The 19,918-nt window shown below is 43.6% G+C and overlaps 1 protein-coding gene across 5 annotated transcripts in view; it reads left to right on the forward strand.

Annotated features, from left to right (window-relative positions):
* The window catches only part of GLIS3 (GLIS family zinc finger 3), a 680,540-nt gene that overhangs the window by 279,794 nt on the left and 380,828 nt on the right, over positions 1 to 19,918 (forward strand). The gene's annotated exons all lie outside the window — the stretch shown is intronic.

Genomic DNA, 19,918 nt, shown 5'->3' on the forward strand with positions numbered 1-19,918 from the left:
ATTTGGGCTGCACACATTGGCCCTGCAGGAGCAGGCTGCAAGAGGAGGTTCCTACATCTAAGGAATAGTTTTATGTTTATGTTCTCCCATATCTGTGAACCGAACAAGTGAATCTCTTCGTGAAGGCGGTTAATAAATCACAATAAATAAATAAAAATAAATTAAAAATAACTAATTAGCGCAGAACACACCCACTCTCCACCCCCAGACACGCACATGTTAGTGCTTACCTCAGCTTAGTAAAAGGACCCCTAGGTTTGGCCAGTTCGTCCTCCAGAATTTCTTTGGGAATTAGAATCCAATTCCATCCACTCAAGCCCATTTTTTTTTCATTTCCAGGCTTCCTTCCAAAAAGTTAAAAAGGTTAGTTGCTCCAACATAAGTCCGATTACTGCTTGTAGTAGTCCCTTTCTTGTATGTTTCTCTCGTTTCTGTGGACGGCAGTCTACAGCCAGGTAGTCTGATCTGTGAGGACTTACTATCCTGCTTGTCCTCAGAGGAAACCAAGGGGTCAGTATTCAGCCTGTGGCAGTTTTTTTTTTTTTTTTTTTTTGAGTACTGGCTGCTGCTGGCTGAATTAAACCCAGATATTCAGTGCCAGACCTAATCTGGCTACCAGCGCTGAATACCGTGCTCTGAGTTCGGCCATTATTCAGTGTCAGTACCCTAATGACTTACTAGGCATAGTTAGGACTGTATTTTATGTGATCTCACTTGCCCAATTAGTTATCTGGCCACTGGCACTTAATTTTGGCTGTGCCTAGATAGTTTTCATTCTGCACCCCCCCCCCCCCCCCCCCCCCGGAGTACCCTGGCACTAACCAGAGTGAGCTGCAGCAATCAAAGCTAATTGTTATTTAAACCACTGTGACCTGCTAAAGCCAAGCAGTATGCTATGAACATCCTCAGTTAATGCACAATAAAGACCTATCACAGCTTGGTAAATATTGATAGAGTAAATATTGATAGAGATCTCCAGGCCTCTTTTTTTGTCCTTCAATGCATTCAGTTATGTAAATCTATCTCCCCGGACTTTGTATTTATTCATTAATTTTGTCACTGGTTATCACCCATTCAGATTTCTGTAACCCTCTGTTCTCAGGTCTGCCACTAACATCTCTCAAATGACTTTCTGGTCAAATGCCACTGAATATTAGTGTTTGAGCTCCGTAGAGTGAGTTAACTGAGCAGAAGACTCTCCTGCTGGGTTGAACACTCTGAATACTGACCAGCAAGTTAATTTACCTGTAACAGGTGTTCTCTGTGGACAAAAGGATACTAGCAATTTTCTTCTTCTCTAAGTTGAATTAGAGACAGAGAGAGGTCTCTTGTATAACAGTGACAAGCAGGAATTCACACATATGGACGGGTAGAGCTTTTGAAAAGCTTCCAGATTGATCTAAGCTAGGAAAGCTTCTCTCCATGGGATACTTACTGCCTTGAGGAATTCTTTTACAAAGCTGTGCTAGCAAGTTTTGTGCTGTGAATAAGAGGAAGCCCATAGGAATTGAAAGGGCTTCCTCTCATTTGCCGCACCGAGAATCGGCAGCGCGGCTTTGTAAAAAAGGTCTTAAGACATTTACTCAATAAATCCCAATTTATATTTAACATCAGAACAGGAAAGTAAAAACAGATACATATAATCAGCATAAAACCTTTATTTTATTCTATGCAACAAAAGTCTTCAGGAGCCATAAGGCAATATTTAGTATAACTGGAGATAGTAGAGAACCCTGGGTAACACCTGAAGTCAAACTCCGCCAAGCAGATCGATCAGTGCCTAACACATGCTGTGATCTATTGGCCAGTGATTCCCAAACATGGTCCTGGAGGCAGGGCCGTGCTAACCCAGTAAGCGGGGTAAGCACGGCAGGAGGGCGCCTCACCTTCGAGGGCGCCGCTGCCGCCGCCGGCCGAATCAGTGTTGTGTTCTAAAATTAAAAAATATAATTACCTCTCTCGCGTTGGCCGGCGCCTATATGCGCATGCGCTGCTGGCTCTGGCTGCTGCCTTCCCGTGCGCAGCGGCGCGCTCGTTCATCTGTTTAGACTTAGCACTGCCCCAGCTCTTTCACGCACGGCTTGACGTCATCGCGCCTGGAGCCTCGCAGGCAGTCCGACTCCGAAGGACCTGTATGGGTGTTGCCGCCGCCGCCGCGTTGGAGTAGTGCTGCAGACTGCTGAGAGGAGAGCCGGTGCCGCTGCTTGGATCCGCTGCTGCCTGCTCCCGCGGCGCTCGCATTAATTTTGTTTTTTGCTGAGAGAGAGATTCAGACTGTGGTGGACATCTTTGGTAAGGACGGTTTCGCCTTGTTGTTAACTTTTCATTACTCTGTAATGGCTGGCTGGCCTACACTTATCGATGAAGAAAGTTACATTTGAGGCTGCAGGTTGGGTGGGGGAACTGGAACCAACCAGGCCAGCTGGGGAAGAAAAGAAAGACAAGTCAAGGAGGAAATTTCTGTGTGTGTGTGGGGGGGGGGGGGGGGGGGCGCCAACTGATAGTCTGCAGGGGGGCACCAGAGACCCTTGGCACGGCCCTGCCTGGAGGCTCCCCAGCCAGTCAGGTTTTCAGAATATCACAATGAATATTGTAAAAGGGGGGTCTGCTTCCTCCTCTTGGGTGGAGCCAGCAAGCCTGCGGGGCTCCCAGGGTTCCAGGACAGAATGCTGCTGATACTGGGACTCAGGGCCAAAGTATTTTATTATCAAGGCAATTTCATACCAAAAATCATAATTATATTTTTCAAAACAAAAGGTACAGCCCTCTTAATATAGTCTTTAAAAGAAAAAGGTACAGCCCTCTTAAGATAACCTTCAAAAGAAAAAAAGGTACAGTCCAGGTCCCAAAATCCCCCAGCAAACGCTCAGCTCCTCAAGACCTCAGGTCTTCTATTAGGGCATTAGTTTTCCCTTCCCCCTCCTTCAGAAGGGTTTAGTAAGAGTTCAGCACACTTCCAATATAAGACAACAGTTCAGAACAAATCTTCATGGATAGTCTTTGCACGTCAAACCTGTAAAAAATGTCTTTTTAAAATTTTTGCCGAAAATGGACATGTGGCAAAATAAAAATTGGCGCACATCCATTCTGGGTCTGAGACCTTACCGCCAGCCATTGACTTAGTGGTAAGGTCTCACGCGTTAAATGGGCGGTAATGACCTACGCGCATAGAATGCCACTTGAAGCACATAGCTGACACGAGTCAGAAAATAAAAATTCTTTTTCAGATGCGCATAGCAGACATGCATCAAAAATGAAATTACCACAAGGGCCACATGGTAGCTTGACGGTAACGCCTACGCGGCTTAGTAAAAGGACCCCTAAGTGTATTTTTCTGTGCATTAAGAAGGCAGTTCTTATCTATAAGGAGAGTGCAAACATTTATGTACCAAGAACTTGTATAGATGACCAGACCAGACTACCAGACTACACTACTATGTGTGTGTGTGTGTGTTTGTGTACACATATGCACAGAAATGCCAATATTCCAGTCACATGCTCTTCAGTAACATTTACCTATCTGGGTGGAGCGTGAGCAGGGTGCACAGTTGTATATATAATTTATAAAATCCTATAATTTATTTACATGCATTTTTTAAAATCTAGGCATAAGCATTTCCTCCAGCTCTATGACTGATGGAAGTGCTTGTGCCTAAAATGCAGGTGCATATTTGACCTGTTTCGTTGGTATTCTATATAGGAAAGTAGGCACTTACTTTCCTTTATAGACAAGGCTCCATATAGGCACCTCCTTTATAGAATTACCCTCGACTGTATGGACAGATGCTGGGAATGTCTCCAGCAATCAACACAGAGGCTTTGCAGTTTCTGTATGGTAATTTTGGCAATTAATGCATAGTAAGTGTGAAACGTTACTACACTTCACTACTACTTACCATTAGTAAAAGATCCCTTAGAGTTCTACTTACCCATCTATAAATCCCAAGATATTTATATCAGGTAGAAAACAGCCATCATGCTTCATATAAAGCACAAATACATTAACCCCCTTATTTTATACTTAGAGGGGCATTTTCGATAGACTTGACGTTTTGTGCTAAACATCCCAAATAGCAAATGTAACTATTTTCAAAAAAGCAAAATGTCTGTCTTTTTTTCCCCCGAAATTACCATTTGTAAGAAGGTTTTGTGCTCTGTGTATTTATATTTTCATGCCATTTTCAAAAAAGTAGAAAATCAAGCCATTGGGATTTAGGAGGGTCCAGCATTTTTAGCAGACTGGTCCCCCAGATATCTCAGGAGAGCAATGGGGCACTCTATGGAGCACTGCTGGGACTTCAAATAAATACTCCCAGATATACATCTCTCTTGTCTGCTGAGCCCTCCAAAACCCACTACCCCCATCTATGCACCACTACAATAGCCCTTATGGGTGAAGGGGGCACATATATATGAGTACAGTGGGCTTCATATGAGTTTAGGAGGGCTCACAGTTTCCACCACAAGTGTAACAGGTAGGGGGAGGTATGGGCCTGGGTCCACCTGTCTATAGTGCACTATTTTACCAGTGAAGTAAAGGATATAATATGAAATACTGATGTTGAGTTTTAAGATCTTGACTGACACTGTCCCTAGATATTTCAAGCAAGTTGTAAAATGCTATGAGTCAGGTCGCTCTTTAAGATCTACTGGGACTCAACAGTTGGCTCAACCCTCTTCAGCTAAGGTGTACTATGTAGTGACATCTGAGAAGACATTCTCAGTAACTGGTTCATACTTAGTACTGATTCGTTCGTCATCATCCATACCTAAGTTTTTGAAAAAGTTGAAAACTCATCTGTTTTTACAAGCCTATATGTGATATAATGATGAGGAAATGACACGTCAGCAGGTATGTGAATGGGTATTATGTATGGCTGTTATAGTTTTGTGTATGTTTACTTGAACCCCACCTAGGTGATAGGCAGGCTATAAATATAGTAAATGAATAGTGCAGAACTGCAAAGGGGTGTGGGTCTGCTAGCATTTATACATTTAGGTTCTAGAACACTATTATTTATGCACCTAACTGCCTGGAATAGGTGTTCAGGCCTACAGTTAAGCACATAAATGTGGAGTTGCACTAATATTCAGGGTCATGCACTTGGGTTACAAAAATCCAAGGGAACAGTGCAATATAGGGGGTGAAGTGCTTCTGTGTATGAAAGAAGAGCATGTCTTGGGGGTGATTGTGTCTTATGACCTTAAGGTTTCCAAACAGGTAGAAAAAGCGACGGTCAAAGCCAGGAGGATGCTTAGATGTACAAGGAGAGGGATGACCAGCAGGAAAAAAGAGGTGATGGTGCCCTTGTATAAGTCTCTGGTGAGGCCCCATTTAGAATACTGGTTGCAATTCTGTAGACCGCACTTACAGAAAGATATAAACAGGATGGAGTCGGTCCAGAAGGCGGCTACAAAACAAGTCAGCGTGGGACAGGCGCGTGGGATCCCTTAAGGAAAGGAAGAGTTAGTGGTTACTGAGGATGGGCAGACTGGGTGGGTCATTTGGTGCTTATCTGCCATCATGAAAATCTAGATACACTACATCAACCAGCTCACCTTTATCCACGTGACCTCATGTGCAACTTTCTTTAAATGAGTCACCTTATTTTCTAACTCCTCTTACTCTCTTACCTATCTGTATGTTCCATCTTTGCTTATACCCTACACTTCTATTAAAATGTTCTATTACATATTGTGTCGACATTGTAAGTGGTATACTATCTAGCTTATTTTCAAAAGAGAAAGACGCCATATTTTGACCCAAATCGGGAGATGGGCGTCCGTTTCCTGTGGGCGCCCAAATCGGTATAATCGAAACCCAATTTTTGGCGTACTCAACTGCAGTCCGTCACGGAGACAAACAAAGATCACGGGGGCGTGTCGGAGACGTGTTGAGGGCGGGACTGGGGCGTGGTTATCGGCCGAAGAGAGATGGGCGTCTTTAGCTGATAATCGAAACAAGAAGGGCGTTTTTAACGAGAATTTGGTCCGTTTTATTTGGACCCTTTTTTCAGGTCCAAGTCCCAAAAAAGTGCCCTAACTGACCAGATGACCACCAGAGGGAATCGGGGATGACCTCCCCTGACTCCCCCAGTGGTCACTAACCCCCTCCCACCAAAAAAAAACCCACTTTACAAACTTTTTTTCCCAGCCTGTATGCCAGCCGCAAATGCCGTACCCACCTCCATGACAGCAGAATGTGTTCTATCCTCTGACAGCCTTTCCCTGGTTCTGATGTGGGTCTCGGGTGAGTGTGACACCTTTTCTGTTAAGGGCACTGCAGAGTCACAGCAGCAATGCATTGTGGTGGGTGTAGGGTATTGGGCTCCGTGATTCCACTTGCTTGTGTTAAATGCTCACGATGTTGGTAGTTGGTAGGCTCTACTCCCATGGTGCTTTTTCCTCTGCTTACTGGATCAGAGTGTGCCCTGTTTTGTTTTCAGTAATCCATGAGGTAGTGGCCATTTGTGTAAGACACTTTTAGATCCCTTTCATGTGTTAGCCATGTTACAGCACTTAGTTCTTACCTTGAATGTTGCTGAAAGAGGGCACTGTACATCATTCTGCCAGCTTGGACCTACTGCTAATCTCAGTAAAAGGGAGACTCGTTGCCAGTGGGGCACAACCTCTGATCTGCAGTTAACTGTGAGTAAACGTGCTTATTCAAATAAAGGACGTTTTCAGCTAGATTAGTCTTCAGGTGTGAACTGCTGTGCCAAGGTTATACACCAGCAACAAGTCCTGTCCCTGGAGCACTTTTAGTGGGTACTGCAGTGCACTTCAGGCAGGCAGACCCAGGCCCACCCACCCCCACCTGTAACACTTGTGGTGGTAAATGGGAGGCCTCTAAAACCCACTGTACCCACATGTAGTTGCCCCCTTCACCCCTAAGACCTATGGTAGTGTTGTACATTTGTCCCTCCCATGACCAAATGGCTTGGATTAGGACATTTCTGAGCTGGGCATTTTTAGTTTCCATTATCGCTAAAAAAAACAAAAACGCCCATCTCAGAAAGGACCAAATCCATGGCATTTGGTCCGTCCAAACCGTATTTTCGAAACGAAAGATGGACACCCATCTTTTTCGAAAATACAGTCTGTCCTGCCTCTTCACATACCCGTTTTCGGACATAGACGCCCATGGAGATGGGCGTTCACGTTCTATAATGCCCCTCTATGCCATACTTTGTATTGTTATTTGAATATTTTTACTGCTGTAATTGTCTATTGCTCATGTCTGATCTATTCTTACTGTACACCGCCTTCAGAGAATTCCTTCAAAAAGGTGGTAAATAAATCCTAATAAATAAATAAATGTTTCTATTCTATAGTGGCTATTGCTGATATCGAATTTGAGCTTAGCACCCATCACCCCTGTGTCTAACTGTAATCTACAGAGAATTACCCCCTAAACACATATAAATTAATAAGCTTTAACAATCACTAATTGCACTTAATTGACACTAATTGGAATTTGTTTGTGCATCTAGCATGCTATTCTATGATACTCGTGCCTAAACCCTCTAGCGTGCAACTCAAATGGGGGCATGGCCAGGAGAGGGACATGGGCGCTCCAAAATGTTGCGCGCATTGTTATTGGATAGTGCCATTTACACGCTGGTGTAAATTCCAGCACTGAACTTTAGGTGCGGGAATCAGCTCTAAGCACTATTCTATAAAGCACGCTCATCTCAGAGCACCCTTTATAGAATAGCTCTACAGGCACCAATTTCTGAGCACCATTTATTGAATCACCACCTTGTGTGAATTGTTTCAAAAAGGTGGTATATAAATCCTAATAAATAAATAAATAAAAGAATGTTACAAGTGCTTCGATGACAGAGCTAGATGTCTCATATAGCTCGCTCTTTCTTTATTTAAGTGAAATTATACAATCTCCATGCATAATACAACATCAGCCTTATTTTCGAAAGTGATGGGCACCCATATTTCGACCCAAATCGGGAGATGGGCGCCCATCTCGCAAAGGTGCCCAAATCGGTATAATCGAATGCCGATTTTGGGCGTCTTCAACTGCAATCTGTCGCGGAAACGGGCAAAGTTGACGGGGCATGTCAGAGGCATGGTGAAGGCAGGACTGGGGCGTGGTTATCGGCCAAAGAGAGATGGGTGCCTTCGGCCGATAATCGAAAAAAGAAAGGCGTTTTTAGCGCAAATTTGGGTCACTTTTTTGGACCCTTTTTTTCACGAACAAGTCCCAAAAAAGTGCCCTAAATGATCAGATGACCACTGGAGCGAATCGGGGATCACCACTCCTGACTCCCCCAGTGGTCACTAACCCTCTCCCACCAAAAAAAACAACTTTAACAAATTTTTTTCTAGCCTGTATGCCAGCCTCAAAAGCCATACCCAGCTCCATCACAGCACTATGCAGGTCCCTGGAGCAGTTGTTAGTGGGTGCAGTGGACTTCACCCAGGTGGACCCATGCCCATCCCCCCTACCTGTAACACTTGTGGTGGTAAATGGGAGCCCTACAAACCGCCCCCAAAACCCACTGTACCCACATGTAGGTGCCCCCCTTCAGCCATAAGGGCTATGGTAATGGTGTAGAGTTGTGGACAGTGGGTTTTGGGGGAGATTTGAGGGGCTCAGCACCCAAGAGATTGGAGCTATGGATTTGGGAGGTATTTAACTTTTTTTATTATTGTTACAAGTGCATTTGCCGGGCACAAACCGTATTATCGAAAAAAAAGATGGGCGCCCATTTTTTTTTGAAAATACGGTCTGTCCCGCCCCTTCACGTACCCATTCTCGGATATAGACGCCCATGGAAATGGTTGTTCGCGTTCGATTATGCCCCTCCATGTCAAGTAATACAGCCAAGAGCTAATTTCAGTCCACCTAGGCCAAGAAAAGGACTCATATAGCTGTTTCATGATAAAGTAAATGCTCTCTTACATCCCAGTCCACGCGTTATGTACACTAGCTTGCTCTACTTTTCACAGTCCTCATATATGGCCCTAAATTTATTTTTCATAACAGACACAAATAGATCATCTGAGATCTAAAAGTCGGTTTCTACACCATGGCCCAGCTGTTTCAAGGAATTTGACTTCAGTATCATTTTACCCTCACATTTTTTTCCCCAGAATATTTCCTGAACCAAGAAGTCAGTAGCGTATTTCCTGAACCAAGCTTTACTCACACCTTGCAGTTATCAATTTAGTTGTTAAGCTGAGTAGCTGGGGCTATTATCCAAAAAAAATAAAACACACACAACAAAAAATAACACTTTCAGTTTCGGATGTGCGGGAAAAATCCCATCTTATGTCAGTAACAGAATTGACATACACACTCTCTCTCTTTCTCTTGGGCTCACAAGTGCCAGAATACAATGCCAAAGTTTAATATGCACTAAACTCTAGCATGATAGGTATGCTGGAATCTGATTGGCACTCTCTGTGTGCTTTATTTGGCATATTTACATTTAAGCCTGTAATAAAAGTAATTTCAAAAGGATTGTCTCATGGGTTTAGCAGCTTATTCTGCTTCAGCACTTAAACCTATTAAATTGTGGATGTTTGAGATTTTTTTAGTCTTCCAAATTAGTAACCTTAAGGGGGAAAATGAGTTCAACCACTTTTCATTTTCATCCAAAATATGCACCATGAGCAGTCAAGTAAATTAATACACCATGCTTTTGGTTTTCGAGGGATTTTATCTGGGACAATGTATTCTTTTACATGGAGCTTTAGACTGCCATTGCTTTAATGCAGACGGGATTATCTGAGGTGCACAGAAAATGTCTACAAGGAATGCTACCTATCTTGATTTTGAGGAGGGCTTCCCCCTCCACCTCCAGTTTTCTTTGTTACTGAACAGCATGCTGCTGTACTTTTAAGACCCTATGGCGCTCATTTTAAAAGCAGATGGGCATTTCAAAATGCCCCCAAAACGTTCATCTGCCCAAAATGTCCAAATTGAGATTTTGGAATGGCAGAATTTAGATTTCCTACACTGCAGTGAGTCTAAATAGCAAGGGGACATGTTGTGGGCATGTTTTGAGCAGGGCTAGGGAGAGCCTAAAATTAGAATGTCCAACAACAGTAATTCAACGAGAAGAAACATCCAAATCTAAAAAGAAGGATGTTTTTATTTCGACCTGTTTCAATCAAATCCGGGGTACAAAAAAGTGATCTGATTGAACATCTGACCACTGAAGGGATTAAGGCATGACCCTTCATGGATCTCCCTGTAGATGCTGTCTCCCTCCCTCGCCCCTGAAAGTGACACCAGAAAGGGAAACTAGGCTCCCTGACAACATCAGGTATTATGGACATTCTGAACACCACAGCAAGCCGGTCTGAAGGGTAGCCTAAAGGCCTAGGCAAAGAACTGTAAACCAGGAGGCCCAGGTTCACATCCCATGTCGACTTTGGAACTTTTTTTTTTTTTTACCTTTAAATTGTGAGCTCTTCCACACCATAGATATGCCTACTGGGCCCAATATTCAGACTGCAGGAGGTAGCCAGGCTGCCTCCCACGGTCAGTGGTCTGCCTGGATATTTAATGCTGGGCCGCTTCTGGTGCCCGGATGTTTTTTTGGATGGTTTAAATTTAATCAGCCAAGCTGATATTCAGCACTGGCCAGTTAAGTTTAAATCGGCCAAAGATAGGCCTGCTATTTCAGCAGCCTAATTTGGCCGCCAAACTTAGCCGGCCAGTGCTGAATATTGGAGGATAGCCGGTTATATCGTGTGACATAACTGGTTATCCACTAGGGTGCTGACAATATTCAGCGGGAGATAGCTGGCTATCTCCTGCTGAATATTGCTTTGTAGCCGGCTAAATGCCATTTAAACGGCCAGGAGCTGTTCCTGGCTGGTTAAATGGTCTTAAATATCAGCGGGACTGTACCTAAATACTAAAGACACCTGCAAACCTGAGGGCTACTGAGGTGGTGCACATTCAAGTAAAATGCAAACGAGCTCTTTAGGTACTCTATTATCTCAAATATAATACGCGCTTATGTATAATATGCACCCAGAGTTTTAAAATTGAATGTAAAAATTGAATTACCTATGGGGTTCATTTTCAAAACAGAAAAATGTCTAAAAAGTGGAATAATTCTGTATTTGGATATTCAAACTGGATGTTCAAAATCGATTTTTAGATATTTTTCTATGAAGTCCGTCAGAAATGCATCCAAATCACAAGGGAGCGTGTCAGGGGTGTGTTAAAAACAGGATCTGGGCATTCCTAACACTTGAGAAATCTCTACAAAATTATTTAATAGTGGTTTATGAGGATAAGGAAACCCTCACTGTTAATCAGTGAGGGTGATAACATTGGCTGAGACAGAAGCAGCCAAGTTAGATTGATGAAGGGTGGGGGGGAGGGAAAAGAGAGGGTAGTGGGGTGAATTAATTGGAGGCTGGCAGGGCAGCAACAAAGGGAAAGAAAAGGGGATTGGTTGAAGGAAAAGGAATTGGATTGGTTAGGAAGGAAAGGACAGGATAGGAGGAATTTGGCGCTGAAAAGGATAGTTAGTTAGGTAGGAGAGGGGGAGGGTGGTTGAAAGGTAGTTGAAGGAATTTTGAAGGTTTTTTAAAGAAAATTGGAAGAAATTGGTTCTTACCTGAGGTGGGAAAGTGAGGGGCTTGGTGTTGCAGTAGAGGAGTGATTTGCGATGCCACTTCCGGTTTTCGCTGAGGTGAAGTAAACGGAGGAATTGGGGAGGAGGTGTGTAGAAAAGATTGGGTTGGTGGTGTTTTTTGTGTGTGGGGGCGGCGAAACGGGGGGCAGAAGTGTGTTTTAAAAGTGGGGGGGAGCGGCTGCGTGAGCGTGTAGTGGCGACTACGCGTCACTTCCGGTTTCGCGGAGGTGAGGGGGGAAGGAAAACGGAAAATAGTAAGGGGGGGTAATTGAAATTTGGCGGTGATTTTGTGTGGGGGAAAGCGGCTTGGAAGTGTGTTACCGTTAGGGGGGGAGGCGGAGGAGCGCTGTGGGTTGGTGAGAGGCACTTCCGGTTTCGGGGAGGTGCTGGGGATATCGGAAGAATTGGAAGGAGCAGTTTTTTAGGTTGGCGGTTTGTTTAAGTGGTGGGAAATTGGGGGATTTGATATCGGAGGGGTGGCGGGTTTTTTATAGAGAGGGTGGGTGAGGACAAGTGTGGGAGTGTTTGGGTTTGTGGGGACTGTGATATCGGAGGGGCTGGAGAGTTTTTGATCTGTCACTGAGGTGTTTTTACAGTGTGTTATAACAGTGTAAACTTGGAGTGATTTGGGAGATATCAGAGGAATGGTTGTAGTGGTGGGTTGTGTTGTTGTGTAAAGGAAGTAGGGGATATATTAAGTTACTTATAGAGGGTGTTTGGTTGGTGATTTTGACTGGGGGTGTTTGGGGAGTGAGTGGCGTGGGAAATTATATTTATTAAAAAAAAAAAAAAAAAAAAAACAACAGTGTAGATGGGGCCAAAGAAGAGTGGGAAAGGTGGGGGAAAAGTGAGTGCCAAGAAAAAACATGGTATGAGTACGTCTGAAGGGGGGACAACAGGGAGGGGGGTGGTAGATATGGGGAGCTCTGTGTATGGGGCAGAGGGTGTGAGCAGTGGACATGGTGTTGAAATGGGGTGTCAGGTGGGATGGCACATGGAGCAGGAAAGGGGTCAGAGGATGGAAGTTGGTGCTACAACTGGTGACATGGCACGTGGCATGCAGAGGCGAGTTGATGTTCCGGTGCAGAATGTTGCTGTGGAAGATCCATTAGAGGGGCCTTCCTGTGGGAGAGCAACGGGTGAGTTGATGGGAATGGGTGTAATGGAAGGTAACAGGGTGAGGGAGGGGAGAGAAGTGCGGGAGGGGGCGAGAGAGCGGAGTAGTCGTGGTAAAGAGATGACAGGAAAAGGTTTGAGGAAGAGGTTGAGGAATAAAAAATTTTTGCGTAATTTGTGTCATGTTGTAAGGAGGTTGGATAGTGAAAAAAGGCGGAAGAGGGGTGAGAAAGGAGACCCGATGCAGGTTTGGGAGTCTTCAGATTCTTGGGATTCATCAGGGTCTTGGTCATCTTCTTCGGATGAAGGAGAAGTGGTTGGGGGGAATGTGGTCATGGGGATGGGGGATAATCCTATGGTAGGTACAGTTATGGCTTCCCGGCTGGGGCATACAGTATGTAATATTGCACCTTTAGACTGTTATATAACGTTAAAGTGGAAGCAGAGAATTTTAAAAGGGAAATATATAGATTTATTTGCTCTGTTAGCACGAGATAGGGAGGGTAGTGCGGGGAAGGATGGGGGTAAAGAGGATGGAAAGAAGAAAAGAGGGAGAGTACCAAAGACAATTATGAATTGGATGTTAAGCTTTCATGTACTTGCCAGTGTTTTGGGAGCTCAAAAACCTGCTCTTTACCCGGGCTTATGGAGTTATTGTGATTTAATTTTGAGAGCGTATAAAATGTATGGCGGTTGGGCCTGGGTGAATTATGATGAGCAGTTTAGGCGGAGTTTGGCAAAGGATAAATCTGAGAATTGGGGTGTCCGAGATGTTGATTTGTGGATTGCTAATTTTACACCTGCTGTTAACCCCCCCTTTCGTGTGGGAGCCTCTGCTGGATTGCCCGGGTATGGTAGTGGCTCAATCGGAAATACCGGGGGGGTTGGCATGGGTCGAACAGGAGGTGTCTGGATGGGAGGAGGAGGAACTTTGGGGACAAGTGGATTGGTGGGAAAAGGAAGTTCCCCCGGGAATGTGTGTTTCCAATTTAATGCAGGTCGATGTAATAGGCCGGCTTGCAGATTCAGGCACTGTTGCAGTGTCTGTCAAGGATTCCATCCGGTATTTAAATGCCCAAGAGGAGGGTTGGGCAGTCGGGGAAGGTCGGGGCGTGGAGGAACTTCAAGTGGCCCCGGTTTGGGCTGGCAAGGCCCCTTCTCCTATTAACATATCTGCTTTACAAAATTGGTTGGGTCGGTATCCGTGTGGTGGGGATGCGTATTTGTTGTGGATCGGTTTTGCAGAGGGTTTTCCGATCCCATTTGAAGGACCAGTGTTGGATCATAAGTGTAAGAATGCTGTATCTGTGATTCAGCATGAGGAGGTGGTTAGGAAGAAGTTGAGGAAGGAATTGAGGCTTGGGCGGATAGCTGGTCCGTTTGTTGACCCACCAATTGAAAACTTAGTTGTATCTCCATTGGGTGTGATACCGAAAAAAGAACCGGGTACATATCGGTTGATTCATAATTTGTCGTACCCGGAAGGTGGTGGTGTGAATAGTTTTATTGATCCAGAGTTGTGTTCTGTGGGATATGCAAGTTTTGAGCAGGCTGTGGATCTGTTGAGGAAATTGGGAAAAGGTGCATTAATGGGAAAAGCTGATATTGAGGCAGCATTCCGTTTATTACCGGTGCACCCTTCAGCATTTAGGTTGTTAGGATTCCAATTTGAAGGAAAATTTTATTTTGATAAATGTATGCCGATGGGGTGTTCTATTTCTTGTACTTATTTTGAAGCATTTGCGACATTTTTACATTGGGTAGTTGAACAAGTTAGTGGTTGGGATTCTATAGTGCATTATTTGGACGATTTTCTATTTGGAGGTCCAGAGAATTCGTTACAGTGTGCTGCTTTGATGTCGGCGTTTCGAACTGTGGCAATGGAGTTAGGTGTTCCTTTGGCTTTGGAAAAAAGTGAAGGACCTGTTACAGCATTGGTGTTTTTGGGGATAGAGTTAGATTCTGTGAAGATGGAGTCTAGACTGCCTAGAGTGAAGATTGAGGCTTTGCGTCAGGAGATTGATAGAGTGTGCACCAAGAAAAAGGTGACGTTGAAAGAAATTCAGTCGTTGCTGGGTCATTTTAATTTTGCAACGCGGGTGATCCCTATGGGAAGAGTCTTTTCAAGACGGTTAGCATTGCTAACGGTAGGTTTGCGGAGGAGGCACTTTCGAGTGCGTTTAACAGAGGCAGTACGAGCAGATTTGCAGGTCTGGAGGACATTTTTGTCACTGTTTAATGGCATTTGTGTGTGGCAGGAGGTATTGGTGTCCAATGTGGATTTGCAATTATTCACCGATGCGTCAGGAGAGATTGGTTTTGGTATTTATTTTGGAGGTGCATGGTGTGCAGAGGAGTGGCCTCAATGGTGGAAAGAGATGGGTTTGTGTAGGAACATAGCTTTGTTGGAATTATTTCCAATTTGGGTGGCTTTGTTCCTATGGGAAAGGAGGTTGTGTAATAGGAGGATTGCATTTTATTCTGATAATATGTCAGTTGTTTGGGCAATCAATAAACAGTATTCGCGGTGTCCAATGTTAGTAGAGCTGTTGCGATTAATTGTGCTAAAATGTTTGCAGTTAAATGTATGGCTAACAGCTAGACATGTGCCTGGAGTTTGTAATGAGATTGCTGATGCCTTGTCTCGTTTGCAGTTTCATCGTTTCAGAGCTTTGGCCCCATCAGCAGATTGGGAGCCTACAAGGATATCCGAAGATTTGTGGGTCAATTTTCAGGAGATTGTGAGGCGCTGTTGATGAGAGCATTAGCTCAGAATACTTGGAAGGCTTATGGAGTTGGATGGCGGCGATTCTTAGCTTTCCTTGAAGATAAAGATTGGGACTTGGTCTTTCCGATTGGTGAGGAGAGAGTGGTCCGACTTATCGCTTTTGCAGTGGAGAAAAAATGGTCGTTTGGGATGGTGTCCCAGATGATGGCTGCAATAGCATTTGTGTCAAAATTGATGGGTTGGGCAGATCCAGCTGGCACTTATTTGATTCGTAAGTTATTGTGTGGTTTTTCTAGAGATCAAGGAAAATCACGGATAGAAAAGGTGAGAAGGCCTCTATTTTATGCACAAGTTGTGCAGTTGTGTCAGGTGTTACCAAAGATTTGTTTTACGGCCTATGAGACACTGCTATTTCAGGTGGCTTTTGTGGTGGCATTCTTTGCAGCTTGCAGGATTGGGGAATTGGTAGTTTCCTCGAAGCGAGCGCTGGAGGATGAAGGTTTGAAGAGAGGGGAGGTGATGGTGGAAAAGGGGGTTTTGCGTTTATATTTGCGCAAATCAAAAACTGATCAGGAGGGAAAAGGCACGTGGATTACTCTGCGTGCGGTTAAGAGTTTGGAATTTTGTCCAGTTCAATGTGCAGTGGTTTATGATGAGGTAAGGCCGGCTGGTGGGGAAGTGTGGTTGGTGCATAAGAACGGAATGCCTTTGACTAGGTACCAATTTGCAGCGGTGCTGAAAAAAGGCTTAAAGTTGATGGGTTTGGAGCCTAAGGATTATGGCACACATTCTTTTCGAATTGGTGCGGCTTCAAATGCAGCCCAGGAAGGGGGTTCAGTAGAGTTAATTCAGCGTGTGGGGAGATGGCGTTCGAACAGATATAAAGGATATATTCGGGAAAGGAATTGAATATGTCACATTAAATTGTTTTAGTTTCTTTTGCAGATTTATTGCCTCCGGACATATGTGTGTGGATTTGTGGCCATTCATTTGTCTTTTGGGCACACAAGCATGCTCGAGAATCCAAGTGGGGAGCCAACCTGGGACTGGTGGAATATGGTATTCGAATCCGTTGGTTGGCCATTCGAGGAATGACATGGAAGCAACTTCTACCGGCCTTACTGCAAGCTCGGAGATTTTCGTCACCAGTTTTGATATGTATTCATTTGGGGGGTAATGATCTATGTCATGTTAAAGGAGTGGATTTAATCCATTTAATGAAAATAGAATTATTGGAGGTGATGGGTTATTTTCCAGAGGCTATAATTGTGTGGTCACACATTATTCCAAGAAGAGTGTGGAAAGGGGCAATTAATCCAAAAGGTATTGAGCGCTTGAGGCGTAGGGTGAATGGGGAAGTGTCTAAATTTATGGGGAGAATAGGGGGTTTGGTTTTAGGGCATGAGTTGATTTCTTCGGATTGTGCAGGTCTTTATAGGTCGGATGGAGTTCATCTGTCCGATATTGGGATTGATATCTTTTTAAGTACAATCCAAGATTTGTTGGAGGATTGTTTAGTGAAGAATTTGGCTGCAGCTTGTTTGGTGGGGAGCGGTGACAAGATATAGTCTGTCACCGCTTGTGGCCTGGATGAAGGGTGCTACAGGCACCAGAAGCGGTTAAAATGAATATTGGGAAAGTTATGAAATGGAAAAGAACTCAGGGGCGGAACCGCCATGAGTGAGATGTGGCTTGACGGCACCGTAAGTCACATGGGGGGATGGGGGTAAGTTGGGGAAGGTAAGCCAGTTTCGTGACCGAATGGCTTAACAGTATTAAACCGCTATATGAATTTAACCGAGCCAGTTTCGTGACCGAATGGCTTAACAGTATTAAACCGCTATATGAATTTAACCGAGATATTGATTGACATGTTACTAAGTGGTTGTTAAGTGAATTGAGTTATTTATGATTATTTGGAAATAAAGCTGCAGCCAAATTTTATTCCAAAAAAGAAAATGTTGTTTGGTATTATTTATAATTAAGCATTTATTAAGGCTGGCTGATGTGCGAATGTCAATGTTAGGAAACCCTCACTGTTAATCAGTGAGGGTGATAACATTGGCTGAGACAGAAGCAGCCAAGTTAGATTGATGAAGGGTGGGGGGGAGGGAAAAGAGAGGGTAGTGGGGTGAATTAATTGGAGGCTGGCAGGGCAGCAACAAAGGGAAAGAAAAGGGGATTGGTTGAAGGAAAAGGAATTGGATTGGTTAGGAAGGAAAGGACAGGATAGGAGGAATTTGGCGCTGAAAAGGATAGTTAGTTAGGTAGGAGAGGGGGAGGGTGGTTGAAAGGTAGTTGAAGGACCCGTCCCGGCCCACCCTGTTTTTGGTGGGAGATGGGGATTTTGGGGGTTGAATTTTGGAGAAGTTTAGGAGGGGCATGGGGGAGTGGGGGGTAGTATTTGGGAGGATCGGTAGCAGCTTTTAATAAAAGGGGGTGCCTGGATGAAGGGTGCTACAGGCACCAGAAGCGGTTAAAATGAATATTGGGAAAGTTATGAAATGGAAAAGAACTCAGGGGCGGAACCGCCATGAGTGAGATGTGGCTTGACGGCACCGTAAGTCACATGGGGGGATGGGGGTAAGTTGGGGAAGGTAAGCCAGTTTCGTGACCGAATGGCTTAACAGTATTAAACCGCTATATGAATTTAACCGAGCCAGTTTCGTGACCGAATGGCTTAACAGTATTAAACCGCTATATGAATTTAACCGAGATATTGATTGACATGTTACTAAGTGGTTGTTAAGTGAATTGAGTTATTTATGATTATTTGGAAATAAAGCTGCAGCCAAATTTTATTCCAAAAAAGAAAATGTTGTTTGGTATTATTTATAATTAAGCATTTATTAAGGCTGGCTGATGTGCGAATGTCAATGTTATGATCTACTATCTACCTCCAATAATCCTTCTCAATCAAGTATATTGATAATTTTATCTTTTTTTCTCTGATTTTATATTTATGTTATAAAAAGGAAGGGAAAAGCCTCATCTGACTCCTTTTTGAGGTGAAACGCCTTAATATCTTGGAGTACAAATTATCATCATCAGCTCAAAAACCTTCCAACCTTCCTTAATATATTTTTTATTTCAATATTCAAAAACAACGAGCAACTACTTTGCTTTTAGCGTTTAGCTCATCTCGCTTTGCTGGATCTCAGTCCCACTGCCGACCATGGCCAAGGTTTCGTGACCTTTTTTCAGGGCTCGTGGAGCAGACTGTCAAAGCAAAATAAAGATCTCATTTAAATTGTCATTGCATTTCAATCATTTTTTACAAAGATAACAATATAACTTGTTGACCGGATCCTTGCATTCTTAGCACAAAATGGCGCCCTTGCTTTTAAAACCTGACGTCAGACGCCCATCGGAGCTCTTAGCCTATCCCCTCTGGCTCGAATGGTCTAAGAAGAAATGACACCACTCTATTCTCTCATTCAAGCCAATCAACTCCATTGTTTTCAGGCGAAAGATCCATCTCTGCTCTGCCTGTAATAGAGCCAGTCATCTATCTCCTCCTCTTTGTGTTATCTCAATCTTTTGTAAAACTGTACATCGCAAAGACTCAAAGTTGTGATTTTTATCATTACAATGTACTGCTAATGGGGACATGGGTTTTTTAGTATTTACATTGCTTTTATGCTCAGTTAGACATGTTGTTAATTTCCTAGATGTTTTTCCAATATACAGTTTTTGGCATGGGCATAAAATAAAATATACAACAAAATCCAATTGACAGGAGGTATTATCTCAAAGTATTATAGCCCTACCTGTTTGTGGATTGATAAATGTTGATGTTATCATCATAATTTTGCACATTTGACTTGTGCCACAAAATGAATGTCCCCACGTCCCTACTCAAGGAACTTGTAAATTAAATGTTCTCAATGCTGAGGGGCTCAATATCTCCTTAAGATTCCTGCCCCTGCTGAAAGCAAAGCGAAGACTTGAGGTAGAGAATGCTGGCATCGTCTGGATAATATACCAATGTTTTTTAATTCCTGTGGCCATTTTTGTGGCCATGGCTGTGAATCACAGAGCACATGTTAGTCGATCTTCCTCCTCAGTTAGTTTAGTCTTTTGTTGTAATAAATATTCCCGATTGTTGCATTTCGCCCTTCTGTGTGCAGTTCTTATCACTTTTTTAGGATAACCTCTCTCCCTTAAGCATTTTTGTAAATCTTTAGATTTTTCTTTAAAATCATTATCATCTGAACAGATGTGACAATATCTTAGAAACTGGGAGAATGGTAAACTGTCTCTTAGTTTCTTAGCATGGCAGCTTTCATCATAAGCAAGGAAAGTGTTTCGATCTGTTTCTTTCCTGAAGACTGTGGTTTCAAAACCATGTTCTTCCTTCTTAATTTTAATATCAAGATATGAAATAACTTTTCTGTCATAGTTCGCTGTGAACCTTATAGCTGGATGAAATCCATTGAGAGCTGAGAGAAAC

Source organism: Microcaecilia unicolor, chromosome 2 (assembly GCF_901765095.1).
Source record: "Microcaecilia unicolor chromosome 2, aMicUni1.1, whole genome shotgun sequence".
NCBI classification, from domain to species: domain Eukaryota; kingdom Metazoa; phylum Chordata; class Amphibia; order Gymnophiona; family Siphonopidae; genus Microcaecilia; species Microcaecilia unicolor.